Source organism: Zosterops lateralis, assembly GCF_965231275.1.
Source record: "Zosterops lateralis genome assembly, chromosome: 14".
Lineage (NCBI taxonomy): Eukaryota > Metazoa > Chordata > Aves > Passeriformes > Zosteropidae > Zosterops > Zosterops lateralis.
This window is the reverse complement of record NC_139774.1, coordinates 6,479,343-6,501,832: the sequence shown is the minus strand read 5'-3', so window position 1 is coordinate 6,501,832 and position 22,490 is coordinate 6,479,343.

Sequence of the window (22,490 nt, the reverse complement as noted above, 5' to 3'; positions counted from 1 at the left end):
AAATATAAGAGGAGTATGTAAAAGAAAATTAGAAATGTCAAAGCATAAGATGGAAAGAAGCCAGCAAAGAATTCAAAGTCAACAAGAAACCATTGCAGGTGTCAGGAGTAAGAGAATTATGTGGCAGCCTAGTACTGATTGTAGAAGGAAAGCTATCAGAGTGCCAGGACACCTCACATGCTGAAAGGTATCCTTGCTTTAAAACGTTAACTGCAAGCAGGTGGGTGGAACAATTAACACCAGAGAAAAGAGCCTGGGATAAAGAAAAACCAGATTAAAATAAGCTACTCATACTGACTGATGAACTTACTGAACTAGCTGCAACAAGTCAGACATATTAAAACTCATTAGGTATCTGTGAGGAACTGCAAAGCCAAAACTGTAATTTGCAGTATCTGTCATTAAAAGGAATATAAGAACCATAAACCACAGGTTTGGAAGCATACATGAATTATTAAATTTCCCTTCACTCCCAAACTAGCCACAAATAACAAGGAATCTGAAAAACATGGTTATGCCCAAGAGCTGGTATGTCTCAGTCCAGGACACATCATGTCAAACTAATTTTCTGTTTTTCTTCTCTGACAGGGCAACAGGTCATTTCAAGGAGAAAGAACTAATTGTAGATCAACTCTTGTAGAGCTTTTGACACAACACATTCTATTAGGTGAACCAGGGAAGTAAAATCATCAGAAAAGTAATGAAGAATAGGTACAGAAATGTTTGGGTTATAAGGCTTAAGGAATTATTAATAGTGGTTTACTATGAAATGGTAAAAGTTACTCACCAAAGTTACGGAGGCTGATTTGTAGGTGTCTTCTATTCAGTATTTTCATTATTAACCTCAAGAAAGGAAGAGAGTGAACATTTATTAAATATGCACCTCCCACCAAAATAAGACATATGCCATGTACACTGGGGCAGAGGTCAAGAATTCACAGTGGTCTTGACAAACTGAAAAAAAAAAAAATCTGACACTAAATTGGTAAAGATTAAAAACAGATTTAAATTCTTTCCTAAGTGAAGCAAGAGGCAGGAACGTCACACCATTACAAACATAACAAAATTAATGTTATAAATGTTTGTGCCCATTTAGTAAACATATATAACATAAAAACATATAAATGACAGTGCATATGCATAAAAATGTACATACACCCAATAAATAAGGAGAAAAATCCCTGTCACAGTAGTTCTCTAGTCACCTTGGGCAAGGCTTCAGCAAGTATTGCCTCCATGAAACAAATGAAGCTGTCAACTGTGCTTTAGCAAAGACATGGACAAACTGAGGGAGATAATCAGAGATTTAGGAAGCATAACAAAAGAAAGAGCAAAAGAGCAGGGAATGCTTCAATTTGATAGTTACAGTAGATAAGTGAAAGATCAAAGGGCCTTAACTACACTAACACACCAGTTTAGAGACTGAGAAAAATCTCTTGTACTAAGGAAGAAACAGTGAAATTAATTGCCTGGGGTAGCCATGGCATAGTTATCACTGGAGGATTTTATAAACAATTATACAAACATTTGTCAGGAGGTACACAGCTGTAATTTATTCTGCCTTGAGGGTCTTCCTGATTTCTTTTTCCAAGATTCTGCCATCCAGAATAGTCATTAATTTAACAGATAAGGTACACAAAATAAAGGTGTTCTGGTATTAAGTTTCTGCTCCCATCTAGACAAGTAAATATTTAACAAGAGCTTTGGCCTCTGACTTGAATGCTGATCATCTCATCTGACACAGATGCTCCAGCTCCTGAATCACCATTGCACAGGGAATCTCAGGTGTTCTCTCATGTGCTTACCCACAGGAAATTTCTGCATCTAAAAGACAACAGACTGATATGAATTTTGTGCACATTCTTGTAGTTAATGATTTTTTTTCCACAGTTAAAACAACTCAGGCTGTGATTCTTTCCTACTTGACTTTATGCAGCTTCCTGCATTCATGTGAATCTCTTGGGATGGGGCAAACATCTCAGTTGGGATGTCCAGAGTTCAGCCAATTTTCTCGGACTTTACACACTAACTCTGATATAGCTGCACATAGGTGAGACAAATCCCCAAATTCCAAAACTGCTTACCTACGTTACTTTGCAAAATTAGGAGTGTCACAGTCTGACCTTTAACATTTTTAGCTTCCGTTTCAGCTCTTATCCAACAGAGATGATAGTTTGACACCTTAAAGTTATTTTATGCATATTCTGATTGTATTAACTATTTTTAGCTGTCTTTTTTAACTGAAGTGTGTGAGTAAGCACATTTTGCCAAACTGCAAAGTTCAGCAATGCTTTTAAAGGCATAAGCTCCTTTGAGGTTTAATGCAGTCTTTTCCCAAGTAATATGATTTCAATCCAAACTCCAAAATATCATAATTTCACTTTGTGCTCTCAAGGCAACAAAGCAGATAAAATAAGGAAGAAAAAAACCAAAACCTAACCCCAAACCCCTCATTACTTCAAACAAGCCTCTTCTATTATTAATGTGATGTAAAACTTTTCCCTGATCACCACATTCTAGCATACCTAGCAATGTCATTCCTCCTTTTAGCTAAGAGCACATGGCTTTGAATGGGAACAGCTCAGAGGCTTCCATTATTTTAGGTTCTCTGGGAATGACAGCATTGCAAGCTGTGTGATGTTTGCTGTGCTCAGGCCAGGCCTTGCTGCTCTGCAGGAATGGCTGGGCTGGATCCTCCAGATGAACTCCTGAGCTGCCATTCCCAGAACAGGCTGCTCCTCTCCCCTGCTGCCAAGGGGATGCCATGAACAGGTTTGCTGAGGGACAGGATGTGGAGGCTGACAGAGGAGAATATTCCAAGTGATGAGGAAAGACAAATCCAGCACATCAAGTGCTAACAAAACCACTAAAATGTGACTGCTGTCTGTGCAGGGGGTTTAGTAAGGAATGATGAAGGGAACAACTCGTGGCAGGGGCATCAGTGGTAATATGGGAACACCAAATGTCAATGCACTGAAAATCCTGTACTATAGAATTTTACTACAGTAATTCTACACAAGGAAATCATTCAGTGAACACAGAGAAATCTTCACTAACTCTTTGAAAGTGATTTTTTTAAAGGATAATGTGGACAGACTCAAATATGAAAACAAACATAACTTTATCTTGAGGTTCTCTGTTTGGCAGTCTAAGTCAAAAAATTAATGAGAGTCTTAAAAGAATAGTTTTGCAGTTCAATCAGTTCTGACATAAACTTCTAAATATAACTAAGACATAGGACAATCTTCCTTGAAAATATTAAACAAAGTAAAATTCCCTTCTTCTGTAGAACTATAAACATTGTAAAGCTATTACAGGATTATTTTTTTATAGTTTATATTGTGATGAAAACAATCATAGAAGCTTGAGGTAGTTTTCAAATTCCTTACTGATTAATCTTACAAATATGCTGGCATCTATATATGCTGTAAATAGCAACAGCCAGCAGAAAGAATGCTATTTAACAATACATGTAACTCAGAGTAGCATCTGAATTAATTTGGTATCTCTTTTCACCATATACACAATAAGAATTTAAAATTATTTGCTTTGTGTTTTTATCTAAAAATTGATAATGGCAAATCATATAATATAGAAAATATGTAATTTATGCAGGCATGCAACACAAAGACAATTAGAAACACCCTATTTGATTTCACACAGCATAATTTTGCCTCCCTAGGCAGCGATTACTTTTTAGTGGTTTCATTAGCTCCAGTCATAAGAGTTGATTATGATTTTTTAGATTATTCTTTGACAGAGGACTCATAACTGACACCAAGAATGGTTTCAAATTTCAGCATTTTATTTTTCCCCAGTATGACCTTTTATACCCTTCTGACATGCATAAGACCTGTGTGCCCTTTTACTCTTTTGTGACTGGTCAATACATATCAGCATTCCATCTTCCTTTTCCTTCTGTGCTGGTCACCTCTCTGACACAGATGCAACTTATCAGGGGCAACATTTCCTGCAGCACTATCTCTATTCTTTTACAATCCAGTCTCCCACAATTCTTCCAAAATTTCCCTTAAGCAGAAGTACTTTTTTATTTCTCTTCACACCCCTGGTTTCTTAAACATTTTATTCTTCTTTAGTTATATTACTTTTTAGCTCCAAAAGCATTTTACTGACACAATTCACTGCTTTCCCTGATCAGTGACAAGCACTCTGCTATCCCCTGTGACCAGGACACAGGCAGTGGTGACAGCACCAATGTTCTCCAGGCTCTGGCCTTATGCCTGTGTACACCTTCATGGTGCAAATATGGTAAATGTCATCATTCCAGCCTGCCTCTGCTCACCCATCTTCCATCCCTGCACACAGGGCACCTGCGGAGAGGCACACAAGCCACACCAGACTGGCAGGACCAGCCTGTGCTCACTGGCCTTCCTTGGGAGGTGGCACCAGACACGGAAATTCCTCCTGGTGCTTTCTGGCCCAGGTAAGTAGTGTTGTTTTTCCAATAGAAGTGCTACTCCAACAGTATTTGAAGTTATAAATAAAAGGATATTAATATATCCAACAACATTAACACAAAGAGAAATGCTTTATTTGTTGTAGTGACACACCTCTGATCAGCATTTTAACACCTCATGGATGTGAGTTCCTTTACATAAAAATAAAAGGGCATCACTTGAAGCAAATGTGTGCATAAAACTCTTCAATTTGTGTTACTGTCTGCAAAAATACTGCTTTAGAAAAGGTCTTCATCTTCCTGGATATTCTTTATGACATTATTCTTTAATTATCTAAGATTTAAGCATTAAAGAAAGGACTAATTAATTAGAAAGCTTTTCGTGCTAGACACCTGATGTCTAGAAAAATTAGTATTTGTTCTTCAGAAGGTCTAGAAGGGAATGGATGAAAGAAGTAATTTGAATTAGCTGCAGATAGTTCACATTAGTGGATAATTAATTTCTTCATATTTTGTCCTAGATTTCATTAGGCAACAGTTGTAAACATGTCTATGCTGGTGAAAGAATGTCAGAATTCAGTTTAGGTTATGAATCCTCAGGAAAAAAATACAACAGCAAAGCATAATCAGCAAGCAAAACCAGAAAGAAGAAACTTATTGAGAATTCAAAGCAATATTTTGTAGCTGCTTAAATAACTTCTATTGGAAGTTAAGGGAATATGACCCTCATCCCTGAAGGTAATCTAAGACCTATGGGACTTCCAAAGAGCAAAGGTAATATTCTGGTAATTTAACCTGATAGCTATCATAATGAAATAACGGGAGTAATAGTCTTAAAACACAGGATAGCACTACATTTTCTTAATTTATGTATTTTTACTTTTAGTGTTTAATGTAAGAATTTATAATACCAAGACATTTCTGCACTTGAGGGGCTTTTTCTTTTTTTACATTTTCTTATTTAGGTGCAGAGAGTAAAATTTTGTATAATAAAAAATTCATAATATTGCACAGAATATTTGTAATACACATGCTTAATTTTTATCTTGAAGACAGGCACTATGACAGATACGTTCTGATTGTGACAAAAGCTGAAAATGGGGTTGCCAGGACATATCTTGTGGGAAAAATGTGATTAACATGTATCCTACCCAAGCATTAATTCAGCGAGTAATAATTGGGATATAGCACTACTGATAACTCAGATTTAAATCAAAAATTGTCTGGCTGCTGACAACACTAGCAACAGCTCCTGCCCTCATTTAGCTGCCATCCTCAGAAATCACCTTAATGTGTAAATTAGACAGATGAAAGCTCACACTGTGCAAGTTTGTTTAACTGATTGTCCTGTGTGGAAAAGCATTTACTGATCAATCATTGTACAAACTAAGTGCTGTAAATTTTTCTTGGGATAAATGCAAAGGATTTGCTTCACTTGAGCTCAGAGGATACAATTAAAGTCACTGGGGTAGACTTTAGGCTTATATTCAGAGATTTTCTGGCTCAAGGCCTCCAGATCATTTTTATGGATGCCTTGGGCCTCGACATCCTAAAGAAGTGGTTTTTACAGATTACCTTGTCTCACACCAGCCAACCAAACAAACACCATTGCTCATGGTCTTAAATGCCTGTTAAGATTCAGTCGAGTATTGACTAGAGTCAGTTTCAGACCTGGAATTCTGCCCCTTTTTGGTTTGAAAGAATTGTGTTCAAAAAGTCTGAGACATCTACTACGTATGAAAACATCCAAAGTTGCAAAACAGAACTTACTGAAAAGCAGTTCATTCATTAACAATTGCATTAGAAAAGCAGACTTTTTCTATAAAAAAAAATTAGACTAACCCAAAGAAAGATAAGCAGGAAGATTTATTTGGAAAGAAGATTATTCTTACAAATCTGAAGGACAGGGGAAGTTCTGCAGATTACTGCAGATATATGGAAATTATTTTAAAAGAACTACAATGTCTTCTTGCAGGATAATTATGCTGACATTGGAACAGCAAGTGTAGCTTTCTGTGCCTACACAACATCTGTCTCAGGCACTGAAATAACCATATTGAAAACAACAGAATGCATCTGCCTTCAGAAATAAAACCAAACCCAAACTATTTACAATGTTGTCTACTTTATCTAGTCAAACTCAAATAAAAATGTGATTGCAACTTAATTGATCTTCATTTCACTGTGGTTTCAATAAAACTGTGCAGACCTTATATTCTAATGAAACAAACCACTTAACAGCTGTTAACAATGACACTTCAGTTTTCTTAGCACATCATGTTAAAAAAGATAGAAAGGGTAATTAGGGTAGTTTATTAGAAAACTGATTTTAGTGAAAATAGAGATACTTTTTAAATGCCAATGTAATTTATTATGCCAAGAAGGTTTGGACTTAGTAACATGACACTACTTCCAATGAAATCTGGAATGAGATTTTCCTGTTTATTAAGTCAGCTTTCAGCCACAGGAGAAAGACACAAGGTGGATTACACCAGAAAATTAAATCAGATATAAATGCAGCCTTACAGTTTCCAAGAAGACACAGGGAGAAACTGGGCTGCAAAACCCCACTGTTGCTGTGAATCCTTTTGACCTGGTGTAGGGGAGACTAAATCTCAAAGAAAAATCTTTTGACATACCTCTTGGAACTTACACAAATCTCCTCAAACTTCAGCCAGCCATATAATGCCAATAAAAAAGACATAAGAGAACAAAGTTCTCAGATTTGTATGCTTGTTTTAATAATGCTTCTGTGATTTCAACCTGATATAAATTGGTTTATTTTTTCTTGAGCAGAACCTTCAGAAGGGCAGTACAAATTCTTTTGTGGGGGAAGACAAATTCTTCAGAATTAAATAAATTCTCTTATTAAAGTGTCTCGCAAATATTCAAGGAAAATACATTGTTGTCTTTTGAGGGAGGGCATAGAAAATATGTTGATAGAGAATGTGTTTTCCACTCTGTAGTTCATTTTTCAATTCTTTCTGCAGACCACAGATTCTGCCTAATTGGGTTCAAGATATTTGACAACAACTAGATTTAAAGAGTAAGCCTCTAACAGAGGCAGGGCCACAACTACATACATATATATAAAAACCCATGCAAATCATTTTATCTCTCTCTATACACACCTTTTTAAGTGACTTCGATTTTTAAAAAAGGACATTTGGCCTGGAAAAACAAAACATTCAAATTGTCAATGTTCTTGATCACATTTTTCAGAATATATCAAGTTTTCACATCAAAATAAATATGTTTAGATGAAATACATTTTCCTTGGATGGATGAATTACATTTCTGTTTCCATATTTTCCTTTAATTTTTAACGTGCTGTGCACTTGTCATAGCTGACTTTGACATTTTTTATCCTTTTTTAATCATACCATCTTTATTTGACATATTTGTCATTATTACTTCAGATATTTTTTCAGCTTCCACAATACTTTGTTCACATCATTCCATTAAATGCAAATTATTTTTATGGCTTTGTATTTGCATCAGTATAGAATTCTGATACATACTGACCTTCATGGATAGAAGACATTATTTTTTACTAAGAGATGAAGATTTTTCGCAATGATTCTAATTCTTCATCCATCATTCTTTGGTAGGCCATAACCATTTTGTCTTTTTCATGATGCCATTTCATTTTTCTCTCTTTATAAGCACTGGCGTTGACATCCAACTGAGAATGAAAATCCTACATAGTTAATTCCAGTGAGTTACTTTTGATTAAATTTTGGACTTCATCATAAGAAAAGAGAAAATGAACTGCATTTCAACTGGGACTTCCAGACAAATTCAAAGGAATTAGGTACTCAAATATTACTCAATTTTATGAGTTGCTTGTCACCACAGTATGTTATCACTCTCAGTACTTTGAGCTTTGCCCAGATCACATTCAGATGCCCTGTTGTCACAATAGGACACGAAATAGAGATGCCTGACTCCAGTCAGAAGGCAGCAGAAATCAGGTTTATTTACAATCCATTCAGCCCTTTTATAACATGCTGTGCTAAAGGCACGTTATTGGTCCATAGGGCTGACACCTCGCCATTGGCTCAGTAACAGAAATGGCAAACACCTGTTGGTATGGGAAAGGAATATTGTTTACACAAGGAATATTGTTTGCACAAGGTTGTTTTGGGAGAAAGAAAACTGTTGAAAAGATTCCCTTGAGAAGACCTAGCTCTTCTCAAACTCAGAAAATATCGAGTCCACTCCCTGTAAAGATTTTCAGAGGTTTCAGTCAATCCTGAGAGGCTGGAGAGTCCCCCCAGTGCCGCAGCCCTCACTGACTGCGCTGGCACCACTGTCCTGCCCATCCCACCCAAAGCTGGAGCTGTCCAGGCCGGGCTCCAGCTCTGGCAGCTCAGGAGGCACCACAGAAGGCACGACCTGACCTCTCCAAACCACCAGCAAATTCTCAAGCCAGATAAAACTGACTGCAGACCATCCCCGGGTCCCCTCAGAGCGATCCGCACCGCGGTGGTTAAGCAGCGCATTGATTAACGAGTGAGCACCTTGTGCCTCAGAGATGTCAGACCTGCACAGCTCCTGGAGCTGCAGCACAGTTGCCATGGCTACAGCAAGCTCCCAGAGGATGGCTGCATTTAGCTGGCACATCCCAAACCCAGAATACTAATGAAATGGAAGAGTCCACTTAGCCGCACTGCAATTCAAAGGTGCGTTTTACAGATCTGGAATATTTGCACTTAATCAACTGCAAATACAATTATCTTATTTCTCAATTATTAAAAAAAAAACCCAACAAAAAAAACCCCCACCAAAACCAACAACCCTACTGTCTTTGCAGAAACCTTTTCTCTCTCTTGGCCCTATAACTAGATTTCATTTTTTATGCAATTTTTTAAAAAAAAGAATTTAAATTTTTTGACTTAACAGAAATAAGTATCCGTTTTCCTAAAAGTATAATTAAGCAAATAAAGGTAATAAGGATTTCACATTATCTATGTGCTAATTTCCTGTGGGGTCAGAAAATACAAAACTGGATTCAAACTGATTTTTCCTCTTTTGGCTTAAACATCATTGGCCTTTGCAATACAGTTTACAAAATCCCATGTTGCTGAAATTGTGACAGCCACTTACTAATTTTCTAACAAAAAAAGGTCTTCTACTGTGATTTAAATCTGATCTTAGGCCACAAAGTGAGGCATTGCCAGTGCATACGCTGCCTCCACAGATGTAATGCAGGACTAATTGAATCCTGGTCCATTCCCATGAGACGGCACATTAAACAATTCTCATAATAGGCACCCTTCCTGTTAAAGGACCCCTGAAGTTCACACAACATCCATAGACAGGTGAGATGCATGAACACTGGGATGATGAAATCACCTTACCAGTAAACCCAAAAAGTCTGCAACTTTCATTAAATTATGGAAGTGGTCAAGTCCCCATTTCCATGTCAGATTTCTCTATGATGCATATTCCCAGACATTACTCTTTTACTTGGTTTTCACACATATAGAAATCATTGCAGCATTTCCCACAGTTCACATATCAGGACTGCACTAGAAAACACAATCTTAAAACATAGTTTTAATCATGTCGGATTTTAAATACCTCCTGTTCACATATATAACCAATCACTGGAAGGGAAGCTTCCATCACTTTCCATTCACTTAACATTGGATCAGATTTTCAACCACTGATATCAACACATGCATAGTGTCCTAGTTATGCATGGGAAAAAAGGTTGTCGCCATCAAAACAGTGAGATTTTTGACAAAAAGATGAATCCTAGTTTTTAAAACACCACATGCATAAGTGAGACTTCAGCAAGCCTGTGCAACATCTTGAGTAACCTCTATTTAGATTTACAGTCTATATTGATTTACATGTACTGATAGAAGCCATGCACTGTGTGAAGAGAGGTATCTGGAGAAGGTAAAAGTTGTGTTTTGAAGTATTTTCTACCCTGTCTGTTTTCATGAAGAGTTGAATGAATTGATTATACTGAATTGTTGAGGCAAGCAGAAAAATACAGAGCAAGAAAAAACGACCTGTAAATAATCTATTACATAGGCAGCTTCTGAAGAAAGAGGCTTTACAGTTTGATATTTGTCAAAATCCACTGTGCAAAGATTATTAAAGGGCATAATCCTAAAATCGCTTAGTGACTAACAAAGCAGAGTGTTCATGATTGTTAATATCACCCCCAAATCCTACAAATACTGTGTACTATATTTGAAATCAAAAATAATGCTCAAATTTGGCCAAAGGCATCAGTGGAGGTGTACAGCAAAAGAAGCACTGGTCAGTGGACTCTGTATTGAGCTATAAAACAGGTGTGGTGAGGTGCAGGGATGGATGTGTAGAAGGTGACGATAACTCCCTGTAGATATGCAGGATCTTCTGAATGTGTCTATGTTCAAGAATTTTTCCCAACCTGACTTCACAGAGTTCAGCAAGGAGATAGAATATTTGGCTTTGCTGATAAATAAAAGCTCTTTTGGTGTTTCTTACCAAGGTGCACATATAGTGAAACTAATGGAAGCCTTCTTCTAAATTCAGTGAAGAACAGACAGCTGCTTTAAAGATAATAATTTTTTTAAACACCTATCCACTTTAACAAAACACTTATATTCCTGTTTTATTTTATCCAACTTATGAGTGCCATGAAACAATAAAATAACTTCTAATCACAGAAAGTCTCTGGTGCAGTGACAGCTGCTATGGCATTTTCCCAATAGCAGTGCAGATGCCTCTACATTTAACTGTTCTTGAGCAGCTTGATGACAAATTTTAGGGGGAAAAGGGATGGGGAAAAACTCATATTCCTACCAAGAAGTGTGGTTCTCTGTTAGCTCTTCTCAAAGGTAGTCAGTGATACTCATCAGCCTCAAGTCAAATTAAGTTAATAAAACAGTTTAAGTAGCTATTTTGAGTTAATTCAGGTGGATGCAGAAAAAAAAGTGTCCTTTCCAACTTATCTTATTCTATTATCCTGTTGTACAGACAGACCTTAAACAAGGTTCCCCTCTCAATCCAAAAGTGCCAGCCCACACCTTAGGGCAGTATCATTTCAAATAACTCACCAGTTATTCTTCACCTGAAGTGTCTACTGTTTTCCTCTGTTCTTAGGACCTGAGAGCAGGGAAAAAATTATCAAGTATTTTTTTAATAAGCTTCTGTACACACTATAATTAAAATTAGAAAGGAAAATAAATTAATACCATTATTCCTAAGTAACACGTGTATTTGGCTTAATTAAACACAGAAAAGTTATCCTTTCAGTTAACAACCAAAAGAACATTCTGTATGAAGGATTTTCTTGAACAATTCTTCAAGTATTAATTGATAGACTGTGGCTTACTTGCTGTAATTGCCTGTTTCAAGAATTACGTATGTGACTCCTGAGAGTGGTTTATTGGAGGTTATCCAAAACTAGCATCTGTCCACAGCACTGGAAAAATTGGACTTCCCTATTTATGCCTATTTCACACAGAAGAGGGAAAACCCCATTCATATTGCCAAGAACTTCTCCATGGTATTGTTTTCGGCAAAGAAATAAAGAATTCTGTTGTTTGAGTGTTCCAAAACCCACACTCTGTCCAAAACCACCCAAAACACTGTTCCTGTTGTTCAATTTCAAAATAATCACATAAAATGGAAAGAATTCAGTGGCTCAGCTGACACCAGCTGCAGTAGCTGTTTTATATGTAAAATTCTGAAAGCAAATAAAAGAGAGCTGGAAAAAGGTTTCTGTGATGGGTTTTCCTGCAAAGTTTCCAGAGTTTAATTGTGCTAATCTTGAGCAAAGTAAACATCTTGCTAGAAAGATTATTCTCAAACATCATACTTTGAACTGCAACTTCATTTGCTTGAGGGCTGCCTACATTGCAGAAATGAGGGGAAGTGTTTCTAGAACATGTATAAAAACTTGTAAGCAAATCCTTCCAGATCCAAGGTACCAGGCCAGTTAGAGGTTTGCCAGGGTGTGGACACATCAAGGGACTGTCCTGGGTTGCAGTGTAGGATGTACACAAAGTATTTATTCTATCACCATCTTCATGAACTGTTGAAATCAACTGGGGCAGTGTTTCCCAGGCCCCCCTTCCTTTGGGCTCTTCTGTTAACGGCCCATCAATGCCTTGCCCAGGACTCACAGGGAACTCCCTCCAGGAGCTCTCTCTGTTTAATGGGCCACCAAGGACACACTGCACGACTCCTCATCCCATTGGGAGATGCTCCGCCCAGGGGGAGGAGCCAAGCATTCCCACCTGGATAGAATCTGGGATTTGGGACAGCACAGGGAGCCTTTACCCACTGGATTCCCAGAGGACCAGAGCTACCAGACCTGTCTACAGGATCACTGCTTCAGGAAGAGCCCCTCACCTGGACTGCTTCCACCATCCTGCTCAGGCTGTATTCTGACTCTGTCAGTGGTCTTTTGTATTATTGCATTTATTTTATTTTACCTTTTTACCTTTTTCTTATTAAGTTATATTTCTGACTTGGAGCCTCTCACTCATTTTGCTTTCAAACCATGACAGGGGCACTGAAGATGGTGTCTCGGGGTGGTTTTCTATTCCCTTGTGGTCTGTTCTATGCCCAGAGATGGTTGCTGTAGTTTTAAAGTTTGGGTCTGGGGGAGAGGGAGCCTTGGGGCTCTGGTGTGTCCTTTTTCAAATCTCACCCTGTGGTGTCCATGGTGCTGGGCAGACTGGGCTCTCCGTTGCTTTTTGTTAGTTTAGGCACTAAGGATTTTTCCCCTTTCCCTGGCCTTGGAGTCTGTGGCAACAATCCCTTGAGGCCTTTGTTTTTTTCCTGAACTCTTTGGTTTGGGCCAGTCCAAGGCCAGAGAGGACCCTTGATGGGAGAAGGGGGGACCAGTGGGGAGCCAAGAAGCTGCTCTGTCCTGCCCCCGGCAAAACAAAGGACCCTAAACCCACCATCTTCATCTGCTGCGAAGAGGAGACCAACATCAGAGATTCACCAGGTTCCCATCTGATTTTTTCCCGAGCTGCTGGGTGAACCTTTGGTTTTTAATTCCCTGAGACAAAAGCCTTTGCCATTTCTCTTCTTTCCCCTCCTCCCCACAACATTGTCAGCCATGGGTTTTTTCCTTCCCCTGAAATCTTGATTTTTTTTTTTTTTTTTGGTGGTTTTTTTTTTGTGAGTTTTTTTTTTTTTTTTTAATTTTTTTTTTTATTTTTTATTTTGTTTTGTTTTGTTTTTGGGGGGGTGCTCTTTGGCATTTTTTTGTTTGTTTTGAGGGGTTTTTTTCTGTGTTTTGTTTGTTTGTTTCAGGGGAGGTTGTGGGGTTTTGTTATTGTTTCTGAATTTTTTGTTTTGGATTTTTCTTTTTTCTGGTGGTGAGGGTGAGGTTCTGACAATTCAATATCTAGCATTTATTTTTATTTTTTTTCCTGTGCCATGTGAATACTTTGTCAAAAAACAATTGGGTTTTTTTCACTTTCATCCACTAGTTTTCATTTTCTCATTGGCAAAAAGGGATTGCTGGAACTTTTTTTTAGAGGAAATACTTATTTCAGAGTGTGCTCCTAAACTTGTCTCTAAACTGAGACAGATGGCATTAGCACAAGAAATGGTTAATTTCAGCAGCTCCAGTCTTTAGAAATGCCTGATCTTCATCTTCTACATCTTCGTCCCTACAGAACCCAGTGTCCTTAGATACTCTGCTACTCTTTTAAAAAATAAAACGGTTCTGACCTTGAATATTTTATTAAAAATGAAACCAACAAACACTTGAATCATACTCTGGTTGGCAATCACTTCCCTCTGCCACCCAGCTGTGCACCTTATTGTTGAAATTATAACCTGAAGGTCTGTTAAATACACAGCAGTGTACAAATGCCTGCTAAGCAGTGGGATGTAATATTCTGGGGAATTTAGGTAGCTACCAATAATAAGTTAAACAAACAATGTTCAATCATTGTTGTCCCTTGTGTTCCTAAGCTATAGGGCAGATACAGCCATTAATGCAGCACAGCACAGGGGACTCTCAGCTTATAAAATCTCACCAAGGCCTCAGGTGAAGTTTGTGGGAACATGACTGAATTTACACTGCTGCCCCAGCTGAAGGTTATATAGGTAGGGGCCTGCTAATACATCACTGAAAAACTAATTTAAGCATACAGGGGCTTTTTCACAGATCTCACTTTTTCCACATCTTTATAATTTTTCTTGCCCTCAGCGGCCTCTCTTTTCTCACTCCAGTTGCAGTGCCTCCCAGTATTGAAGAGGACCATAGGCCAAACTCATAAATATTCATCAGTTCACATTTTCTCCTGTTCCTCCCAAGTTCAAAGGGTACTGGAACAACCAACTGAGGGCTATACCCAGAAGCTAATATCTCTATTTATCTTCATGTTTCATCAGAAGATAGACACAAAATGAATAATACTTTGTCCTCAGTCACAAACCTTCATAAACTGTGGTAATTAAAACCTTTGAACTTCCTGGAAGCTTAGAAGATGCTCAGACTTGGTTGTAAAAGAGAGTCAAAGTGGCCACCCCAGTGGGAGGCCTCAATTCCTCCTTTGTAGCACCTCTAAGGTTCTTTAGAGCCACACACCTCACACAAATTATCAGGCAGGTGGAGGTGTGACACTTCTGCAGTAATTCACTTTAAAGATGCTGCAGCTCTGGAGGTCCTGACTTTGTGATTTACTTCTTTACAATGCAATTCACTAACCTCATGCATAGCTAAGGAAACAGACAACTCTGATCCTTCTCTTCCCCCCAGATTTACAAATAAAGTGACTGAGAAATCCTGCGAAGTTGCTGCAAGCAAAATTAGGAACATTATGACAGGGCCAACTCTTACACATTCAGCTCTCAATATCTTTCAGCTCACCAGAGGACTAATAACAGGGAATTTTGCTGGGAGCTGTAAGCTCATCAATTGCAGATGTCACAAAGAAACCCGGGCATATTAGTCACCAGTCACAGGATGAGCCACCAATGGGATAAAAGTGTAAAAAAAAAAAGTAAATGAGCAGCTAAAGAGAATCAAAACAGGCATTTTTAGGAGAGACTGAAAAACATTAATCTTTGTCATTATTATGTTGTTCATACTTTTAAAAGTTAAGTGAGACTGAAACATGCAAAAGAAAAAAGCTACTGGCAGAAGAATTAAAAGACTATTACATGAGAAGAAAGAACAGCTCATCAGAAGATCTGACTGTTCTCTATAAATGCACTTCAGGGTAAAGATTAGGCATTTAAAAGAATAATTTAAACTAAAGGTTAAAGTAGGTAGATGAGGAAATGCATATAAACTGAATTCTCTCAGATGGAAAGTAGGTTTCTAGCTTTTGGAACAATTACATTCCTGAAGAGTTTTTCAAGAACAGCAGCTTAGACAAAAATCCTAAGTAATGTAAAGTTTAATTTGAACTTTATGAAACAGCAATACCAGCATGATTTGTTGATCCACGAAGCTTTTTCCAGTCCTTGTTTCCTAATATGCTTCTTCCAGAAGCACAGATACAGAGCTAGAGGCTTAATACCTACCATGTATCTGTTGCATCACAAACACAGAATTTCAGTCCCGAGAGAAAACAGCTACTTCTTTCATGCAGAAAGAACACTGCCAATACAAATCAAACACTGCTGCAGCTGCTGGGTTCAGACCTCTATCACCTAATTAAAAAAAAAAAAAAAAAAGATAGTCCAGTTTTCCCTAACATATTCAGATTACAGTCAATATTTTGTTAAATATATACTTTATTAAGCTCAGCAAGCCAAAAGCTACCTTTTTAGACTAGGCTAGATTTTAGATACTATTTACAGAAAGTCATAGATATAATTATTTTCTCTACTCAGACTAAGATGGTGTTTCTGTAGATTTAAAAAGGGCTGAACCTGTGTTAGCAAACTAGTATTTCCAGCAATTAGCCTATTCTTATCCTCAGACATAGTTAAAAGAGCAGTCAAACCTTGATTCAGCTCTTGATATTAACACAATCCTTCTGTGTTTTCATTTTGCATTCAGCTAAATGGCCAGAGATGTCCCTTACTACCAGCTTCATGGTGTGCTTTGCACTAATGCTCACCCAGAACAGAAAGCTTTGGGTAGAACCTAATCCTGAGTCAACTTATTTATAAACTCTTGATTTGCACAAGGGTTTATTTACCTTCTTGCATGTAGGGAATACAGATTACTACAGGAGCCCCAGTATAACTCAAAACCAAGATAGTTAACAGCTCTAAAACACATTAGGGCCATGCAGCAAGCAAAAAGCCCTGAAGGATTTATCTAGTAAGCTTTGAAGTCTGATAGATTGTCTTGCCTAACCAAGAGAAAACATCTTGAAAAAATGAAAAGCCAGATAAGGGAGATCATTATCTTTATCCCTGCCACAGTCCTCTTTATTTTTCTCTAACCACAGACCCAATCTGTTCCCACACTGTGTCTTCCAACTCAGCCACCAGACAGCCTAAATTCCAGAAAAGTAAAAGATTGTAGAAGCTCTCTTGTTAGAGGGTAGAAATGAGCCAAGACACAGACTTTTTGTTTATCACAGCACAAAAAGGGTCCTGGTTTATTCTCCTTTACAGCTCAGCCATCCTGACTCCAACCATTCACTGACTCTGCCTGCAGCAGCTCCTGCTGTGGGTTTCCCTTGCAGCCTCTGACTGCTGCTTATTTCCTGCTGAACTCTGACTGCAGGGATCAGTTTACAGATTCTGACTGCAGCTTCTACCCAGCCACACTGTGACTGCAGGTATCAGTTTACAGACTGTGACTGCAGCTTTTACCCAGCCACACTGTGACTGCAGGGTCCAACAACAGGCTCTAATTGCAGACCCAGACTGACCACAGAGCAGTGATTCTCTCTCCCCAGGATCCTTCTTCACAGTCCTCTGGTTCTCTCCTCCTCAAGATTCTTCCTCCTTCTTGATTCCCTCTCACCAGCTAACCCACCCCCTTTTATCACACTTATCTTTATTAGCTATATAGTTGTGACTCATCAAGGGAGAGGTTGTATTGGGTAATTAACACAGGTAGTGTTGGTAACTGTTGTTACCTATCAGGGGCGAGGTCACCTGTATTCCTTTCCCCTACAGTAAAAGAATTGTTCTCAAGCTTTTCTAAACTCATGTTAAATCCCACCAACTGGCAAGGCTGGCAACAAGGAGAAAAAAATTCAGTGAGCTCCTAGTGCAATGACTCAAAGTGAAACTCCAGTTTCCTATCATCTCTGAAATCCCCTAGCTTCCTCTCATGCTTCATTTTTATTCCTTCTATATGGAATACTAGTAATTAGCTTCATTGCAAATATCTCCTTCTTCTAAAGAGTCTGCACATGCTTAGTAACTGTGCTGGAGTGAATTCTTATCAGTATGCAGAGGCTTTATCATCAGTAATTTAAACAGGCAATCAGTGCCCATGTGAGGAGGCCTTCAGCCCACAAGCTTCCTGTCTCTGTAACAGTTTGAAGAGTAAGTTTGACAGGTTAAACAGCATAGTTCTATTCTGTCCTCACCCTGAATGTTCTTTTACTGTGTACCAAAAGACTGCAACTTAAAAACCTGACCAAAAAAACCCACACAAATATAAAACCCTGAGGCAAGTGCTTGCACCAGTCCACAGGCATAACAAGGGTCTGCATAAGAGTATTATGCACAAAGAGATAGGTCAATACTTAGTTCACAGAGGCAGAAGCACAGGCTTGCATTAGAAGGCTACTGCCCTTGTGCTCTATCAGCCAAGGAATGAATACATTTCTGTATACAGCACTGCAGAATGCTGTATCTCACTTTCCAGGTAAAGAGCTAAAATTTCTCTACAACTTTCTACACAAGACCCTATTCTTGTACTGGTTCATCAGTTTTCTACTCAGGTGAATCAGCCTGTGAAAATCTGAAACTCAGGTAAAACCAAGGTTTGTCTGTCAATTCTGTCTGCTTTTCTTACACAAGAAGGCTCCAAACAGAACTCGCAGGGTGGCGATTGTGAGCTAATCACATCTCCAGGGAATTGCAATTCTTGAAGGCACTTCACACTTCCTGAGCTTCAACTTCAACAGCTGTAATTAGTTTGCAATAATTAGACCTTGGCAGTGCTTATTTGTTAAATGTGTCTACCATATCTAAACATGCCAAAACCAGAAGTCATTTAGCTCTCGAGTCACAGGATATTAATATCTGTCCCAATATTGTTTACCTCTTCTGCAGTAAAAGCTTTGGGTTTTGACTTCATAACAGCTCAGCCTGTTCAAACCCCACAGGACTGGATTTAGAACCTTCATGTGAAATAGGAGGAACTTTTTTTTCTCTCTCTCTCGGGTCCCTTGAAATATGATGGCAAGTTGAAGGTTTTGGGGGATTTTTCCTTCTTGTTAACCTCGGGACTAAAGCAGTTTTAATTGCTGCACACAGTATAAACTGTGTGCTCCCCAATACCCTTCCTTCCCTCAGAACACCTCCCTGCAGCCAGCTCTCATTAGCACACCACCACCACCACCACCACCATCAAAAAGCAAAAGCTCTCAAAAGTTTTCAGCAAAGCAGAGATCTACTTAAAGAGACATTCATAGACTGGTGAACTCAGCACCTACAAGAGAATATTCTTTAATTATTTGTGCTATTAGCTGGTGCCTTCTGTCTGAACTAAACGTCCCTCTTCACATCACAAACTCTTCTTCCTTGTAATAGAGGTAAAATATTTTTTTTGTCTCTGGGAATGTTTGCCTTCTCAATGTTTTCTTTAGAAAACAAATAGTGCATTAAAAACAGTAGATTATCATTATTTAATTCCTTTTGAAAGAGATGTCCACATATAGTCAGAAACAGTGCTGAAAGATTTCTCTGTTCGTGGACAAACAACCTCTTCTTTCCATTTGACATCATTATATTGTGTCTAACAACACTGTCCTTTCTTAACAACCTCAACTCTTGCTTGCTTACACACTGCTGTCATTCACCTATGTGAATTTTAAATTATTGGTCTATATTGAGACATCATGACAGCCTGGCAGACAAGTGAGATAAGTTAGATACAGATGAACAATTTGCAAACTGGCATAAAGAATATGGCTTCAAAATAGCCCAGAGGATTTCTAATAGCTCTCAAAATCAGCCTTTTTTCAGCTGCTGGATTAAAGGCCCAAACTTCTTATTCTCAGACCTCCAGTTAGAGACCAGAATCTTGGGATGCCTCAACACAGGCAGGATGAAGAACCTGAGATCTCAACCACACCATATTTCAGTTCTCAAATATATCTACTACTTTCCAGCTTTGGAAAGACATTTATTTTATACCTGCCATGGAGATGAAAATGCCCTATATATTCACCTTAATTATTTGTATTTTATTCATCATCTAACCAAATTTTGAGGCACTCACTGCACATGTCTTGCTGGGTTTACTAACTCCATATACTACTGTAAAGGTTACCATATATAATATAAGAAATATTTCTAAACACTCAACCTCCTGCTTTTCTCTGAGAACTGCATTCCATAATTACAAAATATCATCATGTAAAAACTGGTGGTTAGGTTTCCATCACAAAATCAAATTCCCTGAGACCTCAGTTTCCTCATTTTCAAGACAGCCTAAAAAAAAATAATTGCACATATATATTGCAAACAAAGTACAAGCTAAAATGTAACAGAAGTAGCTTGTCAGGTCACTCAAAAATAATGGAAAAAAAAAAAAAAAAGAAAAAAGAGAGTAAACACAGATCAGCTTTTTCTTAGTAGGTTGAATTTGAGCTCCTCAAGAACCTCAGACTTTCTGGGCCCCTGGAAGAACAGCTCTTGTTGCAGTTACTAGCTAGGAAAATTCTAATGGATTTTTGATGAAATCTTAATGAAGATTCAACATAAGAACAATACAGAAAGACATCTTTTCTTAGTATATTTTGTGCTCTAGTAGCTTTGGCCAAGCAGGAGCAGTCTTTGAATTAAAAATGCACATTGACGTATTACATGGTTTCTTATTTTCTTTTGCTTTAAGAAAATAAATGAGGACTAGACAAGATGAAATAATCACTGGGTCACACTTCTGAAAGCAGAAAATGATGAAATTAGGTATAAACTGTTTATAAATTAAATTCAACACAGTTACAGATGGACATTTCTCTATAAGAATAGCTCACCATTTCATCCAAGTCAACAGTCTCTCGCCTTGAAGTCTCTCACCTGGAATTTTTTCACATTCCAACACTGTTGAACAACATGAAATTGAAAGACATTACAGCCTCTAGGAGGGTAAATATGAAAAATTTCCACTTCAGTTAATGTTTTTCATTGTCCCTGATGAGAAACCTATTAAATTGAGCTTATTAGTGTCCAATATAACAAAAACTTTTTTTTTTTTTTAATTAATGACGTATGTTAAGACAATCACATCCAGTCACAGATCTTCTCTCTTTGAGTATTTCCAAGGTTCCCTTTAATCCCCCTACTCCCTGCTATGATGGCAGCTCTGCCTGAGCAGGCACAGGATCTGAACCATTGCATCTCTTACCAATTCCTTCACTCTGCTACTTGGACCATGTCAGCCCTCAGCCCCCTTTGTGGAAAATGTCCCATATTTCAGTTGTAACATGTCTAAAAGGATATATATAAACTTCCTTTGTGCCACCCAGGCCCTGGAGGATTTTTTACCTGTTTATCTTTTTTTTTATTATTTGTTTAGCATTGGAAACAGCCTTCAACTGCCTGGGTGAGGCTCCTTCCAGAGGGCATGGCAACACACACTGCTGAGAGCCTGATTCCTTCTCATTTACAATTTGTCCTTCCATAAAACACTTACCACTTTGCACTGCAAGCTGATAAGCAGATTAGCTGGGTTAGGCAAAACTTGTGTTAGTCCAAGTGCTGAACATCAGGCTCTCTCTCCATGCAAATACAGGGAGAAGCCCATGGGACTGTCCATCTCCCTGCACAGTGCCTTGTGCAGAGCTTTTCCTGCAGCTCCGGCTGCCGTAGTGCAGTGCAGGATAAATGAATACATGTGCTGAATAATGATGGTGTGTTTTGTAACTTATGGGTTGGAAACAAGTGCTGCTACCAACCAGAGATCTTTAGGACAGGTGTTGCTGTACACACAGGACAAAATGGTTTAAGACTAGAGGTGATGAGTGCTGAATCCTGCTCAAATTTCAGAAGGAATTCTGAAGCAGGAAGTAATAATTTGAAACAGAGCTTAGAAAAGATACTCACACTAATGCCTTAACTTTTACCAACAGGGAAAGGGAGGAACACAGGTAAGTGTCACTGTGAACAAGGAAAGTTGTGACTATTGTTTCTGTAATGAAAACTGTTAAGAGCAGAATAGTTCTCCATTTCATTATGTCATGTAGAGATAATTTTTTCTAACATGAAAAGGATGTAAAAAGCTGCTGAATGGGAGCAACTTGACCCAGACTTTGCCAAGGAACACTGCACCATACAAAAGAGAAAAAAGAAAGCGTTTGGCAAAGACATTTAAATGATCCCAACAGTTTGAGCAGTTGAACTCTCAACTACCATGGAGTATTCCAAGAACATGTTCCACTTGGCAGTGTTCTTCCTCTCTCAATCATTGCTGAATTTGATGAAAATATTTCAATCACTTGTGATGATTGGTGCTATTGTATTCTGTGTAGCTACATATAACCTAATTACATGAATATTTATTATCTTAAGTGTGACCTTTATGTTGCTTATTTCAGGCAGAGTCATTTTGAAAAGATGCTGGTACTTTCCAGGTATTTCATTATATACAGAATATTCTTATATCTACAACTAGCCTGTGACCAAAGCTAGAAGACAGCTAAATTTAAAGGTCTTTTTTCTTTTTTTTTAACCTGAGGTATATAGTATATTTTTTTACCTGAGCAGGTATATTTCTTCAGGTTACTTATATGAAGTAGAATGAAACATTCAAGAACCTCAGAAGGCTACTGTATCTCTCCCCATAAAAGAAATGGGGAAAACAAATCCTAATTATTACAGTAGACATTTTAGGTATAAATTCAGTATAATTAATAGAAGTCATTTAGCTTTGAAATTTAGGAAACAAACAAAATCAGTGTCTCAAATGCTTATTCTTCATATATTCTTAATAAATGGTGTACAATTTTAG